Source organism: Bacillus rossius, unplaced genomic scaffold (genome assembly GCF_032445375.1).
Source record: "Bacillus rossius redtenbacheri isolate Brsri unplaced genomic scaffold, Brsri_v3 Brsri_v3_scf681, whole genome shotgun sequence".
Classification (NCBI taxonomy): domain Eukaryota; kingdom Metazoa; phylum Arthropoda; class Insecta; order Phasmatodea; family Bacillidae; genus Bacillus; species Bacillus rossius.
Window position 1 is genome coordinate 16,222 of NW_026962900.1, and position 6,279 is coordinate 22,500.

Sequence of the window (6,279 nt, forward strand, 5' to 3'; positions counted from 1 at the left end):
GAGGAAATGGTCCTCGGTGATTTTACATGTTAAATTAACATGTGTATTAACACAGGCTGGGAGAAGCAAGCCTGCGGGACTCTGCAATATATTGAGCGGGGAGCCAGAAAATTCTGGCGGCGACCGAGGCCTCCACGGCCGGGGAAATAATCCTCGATAATTTAACATGTTAAATTAACATGTGTATTAACACAGGCTGGGAGAAGCAGGCATTCTGGACTTTGAAAAATTTCGAGCAGGGGCCGGAGAAATTCTCCCGGCGACCGAGGCCTCCGCGGCCGGGAGAACTTCGGCGCTCGGGCTCTGCGTGTACCCACCGCAAGGCCTATTTTGGGTTTTATAGGGGGTAGTGGTGTCTCTGGAGGGAAAAAATACACGGTAAATATTGCAGCCAGAGCCTATGGCAATCTGTTGGCGACCGAGGCCTCCACACCCCGGCAAATTTTCGGCTCTCGGACTGTGTGTATTCCACTGGAGACAGGCCTGCGGGACTCTGTAATATATTGAGCCGGGAGCCAGAAAATTCTGGCGGCGACCGAGGCCTCCGCGGCCGAGGAAAAGGTCATTGGTAAAATTACATGTTAAATTAACATGTGTATTAACACAGGCTGGGAGAAGCAGGCATTCTGGACTTAGAAAAATTTCGAGCAGGGGCCCGAGAAATTCTCCCGGCTACGAGGCCTCCGCGGCCGGGAGAACTCTCGGCGCTCGGGCTCCGCGTCTACACATGGGGAGCGGGCAGCCAGAAAATTCTGGCGGCGACCGAGGCCTCCGCGGCCGAGGAAATGGTCCTTGGTGATTTTACATGTTAAATTAACATGTGTATTAACACAGGCTGGGAGAAGCAAGCCTGCGGGTCGCTGCAATATATTGAGCGGGGAGCCAGAAATTTCTGGCGGCGACCGAGGCCTCCGCGGCCGGGGAAATAATCCTCGGTAATTTTACATGTTAAATTAACATGTGTATTAACACAGGCTTGGAGAAGCAAGCATGCGGGACTCTGCAATATATTGAGCAGGGAGCCAGAAAATTCTGGCTGCGACCGAGGCCTCTGCGGCCGAGGAAATGGTCATTGGTAATTTTACATGTTAAATTAACATGTGTTTTAACACAGGCTGGGAGATGCAGGCATTCTGGACTTAGAAAAATTTCGAGCAGGGGCCAGGGAAATTCTCCCTGCGACCGAGGCCTCCGCGGCCGGGAGAACTCTCGAAAACCACCTCGTTCGTGGTTGTTTGTCGTGCGGGGCGAATCGGGAAATCTAGCAAATAGCTGAAGACATTCTCCCGGCGATGGAGGTCTCGGCGGCCGGGAAAAACGCCCGCGCTCGGGCGTTGCGCGCCCCCTTGGCAAGGCCCATTTTGCGTTATATAGGGGGTAGTGGTGTCACGAGGGGAAAAAATTAACATGTTAAATACTGCTCCCAGGCAATTGTAAAATGTCTCGGCGACGGAAGGCACCACTACCCGGCATATTTACGCCCCTCGGACTCCGTGCGCCAGCCTGTAATAGCGAATCGGGACTTAGAAAAAAAATTCGAGCAGGGAGCCAGAACATTTTCCCGGCGATCGAGGCCTCCGCGGCCGAGGAATTTGTCATTGGTGATTTTGCATGTTAAATTAACATGTGTATTAACACAGGCTTGGAGAAGCAAGCCTGCGGGACTCTGCAATACATTGAGCGGGCAGCCAGAAAATTCTGGCGGCGACCGAGGCCTCCGCGGCCGGGGAAATAATCCTCTGTAATTTTACATGTTAAATTAACATGTGTATTAACACAGGCTTGGAGAAGCAAGCCTGCGGGACTCTGCAATACATTGAGCGGGGAGCCAGAAATTTCTGGCGGCGACCGAGGCCTCTGCGGCCGGGATAATAATCCTTGGTAATTTTACATGTTAAATTAACATGTGTATTAACACAGGCTGGGAGAACTAGGCATTCTGGACTTTGAAAAATTTCGAGCAGGGGCCGGAGAAATTCTCCCGGCGACCGAGGCCTCCGCGGCCGGGAGAACTCTCGGCGCTCGGGCTCCGCGTCTACCCATGGGGAGCGGGCAGCCAGAAAATTCTGGCGGCGACCGAGGCCTCCGCGGCCGAGGAAAAGGTCATTGGTAATATTACATGTTAAATTAACATGTGTATTAACACATGCTGGGAGAAGCAGGCATTCTGGACTTTGAAAAATTTCGAGCAGGGGCCGGAGAAATTCTCCCGGCGACCGAGGCCTCCGCGGCCGGGAGAACTCTCGGCGCTTGGGCAGCGCGTCTACCCATGGGGAGCGGGCAGCCAGAAAATTCTGGCGGTGACCGAGGCCTCCGCGGCCGAGGAAATGGTCCTTGGTGATTTTACATGTTAAATTAACATGTGTATTAACACAGGCTGGGAGAAGCAGGCATTCTGGACTTAGAAAAATTTCGAGCAGGGGCCGTTGAAATTCTCCCGGCGACCGAGGCCTCCGCGGCCGGGAGAACTCTCGGCGCTCGGGCTCCGCGTGTACACGCGTCAAGGCCCATTTTGGGTTATATAGGGTGTAGTGGTGTCTCTGGAGGGAAAAAATACACGGTAAATATTGCAGCCAGAGCCTATGGCAATCTGTTGGCGACCGAGGCCTCCACACCCCGGCAAATTTTCGGCTCTCGGACTGTGTGTATTCCACTGGAGACAGGCCTGCGGGACTGTGCAGTATATTGAGCGGGGAGCCAGGAAAATCTCCCGGCGACCGAGGCCTCCGCGGCCGAGGAAATGGTAATTGGTGGTTTTGCATGTAAAATTAACATGTGTATTAACACAAGCTGGGATGAGAGGAATTTGGCGGCGACCGAGGCCTCCTCACCCCGGCAAAATATCAGCTACCGGGCTCTGCATATTCCTACAGAAGCAGGCCTGCAGGACTCTGCAATATATTGAGCGGGAACCAGAAAATTCTGGCGGCGACCGAGGCCTCCGCGGCCGAGGAAAATTGTCATTGGTGGTTTGCATGTAAAATTAACATGTGTATTAACACAAGCTGTGACCAGAGGAATTTGGCGGCGACCGGGGCCTCCACACCCCGGCAAAATATCAGCTACCGGGCTCTGCTTATTCACATTCAAGCAGGCATTAGGGACTCTGAAAAGTTTCGGGCGGGGAGCCAGAAAATTCTCCCGGCCACAGAGCCCTCCCTCCCGAGAGTCTGTGTAAATGCCTGTTATACAGGCCCCATGAATTCCAGCCTTATAGGTTATTTTAAGTCTCCGTTCGTGGTTGTTCGTAAACAACTGCGATTCGGGATTTTGACCTATTTCCTATGATCATGTTCCCGGAAGTTAGCCAGCCTCTTTCAGTCAAAATCTCATATTTTGGGTACCTTTGTGAACCCATCGATAGGCCCATTTTGGGTATATTAGGGGGACATGCAATCGGGAAAAATTGGAATTATTTGCAATATGGAAAGAATATGTACATAAATGAAAAGGGAGTCCCCCCGAGTTTTCTCGCCCTATATATATTGCAAAAATATCCAATTAATTATTGTGGAACCTGTAGCACCTTTCTATGAAGCAGAATTAACATTACAGAACGGTTTGAATGCTACCACCTCAGTTTCTCTACAATGCATTGGATTTCAAAGAGGTGAATTACTGTGGATGGTACTGTTGTATGGCTAACAAATCGTCTGGGAAACAATGCAGAATTAAATTAAGAAGGTTGTATGTTTTCTGTTACATGGTGGAGGTGCCCTCTAGTACACAGTAAAATGTTTTGTGGACTGCAGCTCCTTGAGGAATTAATTCAGTATGGGTCTTGTAGTGGTCTGAAAGTGGATGATGAAAAAGAATGTATAATGGTATTCAGAGCACCTCGCGGTGAAGCGGACATGCTACCTCAAAATGCTTGATTGATTCATGCCCAGTTCCCCCAAGAAGCGGTACATTGAAAAAATTGATTTACTTTGTGGATGATACTAGCAAATACTATCCGCTGGGGGAAGTAAGCAGAAATTTGGTGGTCGTATGTTTGTTACATGGTAGAGGTGCTTTCTAGTACACAATGAAATGCTTGGTGTACCGCTGCTCCTTGAAGAATTAATTCCATATGGGTCTAGCCGTGGTCTTAACTGTGAACACGAAGAACTATCTAAAGTGGCCTATCTGTCTGAACTGCAATACACAAGCTGCGAGCCAATGCTATACCTTTCTCAGGTAACGAGCTCTTGTGCGGCGATTCGATTGGATGCGAAATGGTGGGGAACGCGTGTCCGGTCGTCTTAACCAAGTAATGGTTCCCCTCTGTTAACAATGAAATGTTTGATGGATCGCAGCTCCCTGAGAGACAAGTTTCAAAGGGGTTAGTCGCGGTCTTCAATCCTGGCCAAGGTGCAGTCACCATCTATAAGAGATACCTGCTTTACTGAAGGGTAGCAAGAGTTCCCTTGCCCGCATGTTGCTCCGTGGGGGTATATCAGTATAAAGGTAGAAGAAGCCATGATCGGAGCTTCGGTGGATGAGATTGGCGGAGAAGACATGTTCTTGTCTATCTGGTAGATCAGGGGGGTGGCAGCTGATCCGGAGAAAGCAAGCGGACTCCCGATGTTCCGTCGACTCCCAATGTACACTTGAAACATGCACATTTGGGTGGCGAGGGGGCGTTGTGGCCATCCGAAAACATGTCTTCATCTCTCTTATTGGTGGACCGCTGCTCCTTGAAGAATTAATTCCATATGGGTCTAGTCTTGGTGATAACTGTGAACACTAAGAACTATCTAAAGTGGCCTATCTGTCTGAACTGCAATACACTAGCTGCGAGCCAATGCTATACCTTTCTTAGGTAACGAGCTCTTGTGCGGCAATTCGATTGGATGCGAAATGGTGGGGAACGCGTGTCCTATCGTCTTAACCAAGTAATGGTTCCCCTCTGTTAACAATGAAATGTTTGATGGATCGCAGCTCCCTGAGAGACAAGTTTCAAAGGGGTTAGTCGCGGTCTTCAATCCTGGCCAAGGTGCAGTCACCATCTATAAGAGATACCTGCTTTACTGAAGGGTAGCAAGAGTTCCCTTGCCCGCATGTTGCTCCGTGGGGGTATATCAGTATAAAGGTAGAAGAAGCCATGATCGGAGCTTCGGTGGATGAGATTGGTGGAGAAGACATGTTCTTGTCTATCTGGTAGATCAGGGGGGTGGCAGCTGATCCGGAGAAAGCAAGCGGACTCCCGATGTTCCGTCGACTCCCAATGTACACTTAAAACATGCACATTTGGGTGGCGAGGGGGCGTTGTGGCCATCCGAAAACATGTCTTCATCTCTCTTATTGGTGGACCGCTGCTCCTTGAAGAATTAAATCCATATGGGTCTAGTCTTGGTGATAACTGTGAACACTAAGAACTATCTAAAGTGGCCTATCTGTCTGAACTGCAATACACTAGCTGCGAGCCAATGCTATACCTTTCTCAGGTAACGAGCTCTTGTGCGGCAATTCGATTGGATGCGAAATGGTGGGGAACGCGTGTCCTATCGTCTTAACCAAGTAATGGTTCCCCTCTGTTAACAATGAAATGTTTGATGGATCGCAGCTCCCTGAGAGACAAGTTTCAAAGGGGTTAGTCGCGGTCTTCAGCCCTGGCCAAAGGTGTTTAGAAATGAATACTTTTCGGACCAGTGGGCAAATTAGTTCACAGCGAGCCCACGGGCCAACGGTCTGCTCCCGCAGTGGGCCGCGCCCGAATGTGGGCACCGATCATATAATTTGAAATCCACTCGCCAAGTACCATGCGAGTTTCTAAGAGCGCGATATATTCGCCAGTGAAAGCCTTGGAAGTTTGGCCTCGCCTACTCCCTAGGAAAATTAATTAGAGATGGAAGGAAAGACTTTGCAATTGCAAAGCGGGTGTCGATATTGGGAAGTCGCCCCCGTACTTGTTGATACAGAAGGAAAAAAAAATGTACATCATAAGATTCGGACCCGGTGCTCTGCGGACCCGGGAGGTTCCTCCGAACGAAAAAAAAAGCTGCTAGCAGCTCCCTGGTTGATCCTGCCAGTAGTCATATGCTTGTCTCAAAGATTAAGCCATGCATGTCTAAGTGCAAGCCAAAATAAGGTGAAACCGCGAATGGCTCATTAAATCAGTTATGGTTCCTTAGATCGTACCACATGACTTGGATAACTGTGGTAATTCTAGAGCTAATACATGCTGAACTGAGTCCCGACCAGAAATGGGAGGGATGCTTTTATTAGATCAAAACCAATCGGCGTGGCTCGTCTGCGTCCGTTTGCTTTGGTGACTCTGGATAACTTTGTGCTGAT

At 49.7% G+C, this 6,279-nt stretch overlaps 1 non-coding gene across 1 annotated transcript in view; it reads left to right on the forward strand.

Moving 5' to 3' along the window:
• The first annotated feature begins 5,994 nt into the window (after positions 1–5,994).
• Positions 5,995–6,279, forward strand: part of LOC134545359 (small subunit ribosomal RNA) — a 1,989-nt gene continuing 1,704 nt past the window's right edge. The window contains exon 1 of the ribosomal RNA XR_010078477.1: positions 5,995–6,279. This exon is cut by the window's right edge and continues 1,704 nt beyond it. This is a non-coding gene — a ribosomal RNA (small subunit ribosomal RNA).